This window comes from Vombatus ursinus, unplaced genomic scaffold, assembly GCF_900497805.2.
Source record: "Vombatus ursinus unplaced genomic scaffold, bare-nosed wombat genome assembly UNPS02014858.1, whole genome shotgun sequence".
Taxonomy (NCBI): domain Eukaryota; kingdom Metazoa; phylum Chordata; class Mammalia; order Diprotodontia; family Vombatidae; genus Vombatus; species Vombatus ursinus.
The window spans coordinates 1,772,495-1,772,958 of record NW_020954636.1 but is presented as its reverse complement, the minus strand read 5'-3'; positions in this window follow the sequence as shown (position 1 = coordinate 1,772,958).

Genomic DNA, 464 nt, shown 5'->3' with positions numbered 1-464 from the left:
CTCAAAAATCAAAGGCATTATGCCTATGTAGCCTATGGTTAAATCTTTATCATTTCAAGACTGTTGGTTTGGCTGATTTCTCTTCTAATCCCCCCAAAAGGCAGCCCTCCCCTAAATGAACTCATTCAATCTATTTGTACTCTGTGTAGACATAACCAATGTCCCCAGAGTGAAGAAGACCCTTCCAAAGCACTTCCTCCTTAATTTTAGTGCTAAGATGTTCCTTCTTATGCTTCCCACCTCTGGAAAAAGAGGATATATTCAAGACGCAGAACAAGACATATTTTTAGACATACTAAGTGTAGAAACTTGTTTGTTTGACTGTGCAGCATTTTATAAGGGCTTTGTTTTTTTTCCAGTGAGAAGTACGGATGGAGGGATAGAGGGAGGATATGGATATGATAGCAAAAAAGAAAAAAGAAGAAGAAGAAGAAGAAGAAGAAGAAGAAGAAGAAGAAGAAGAA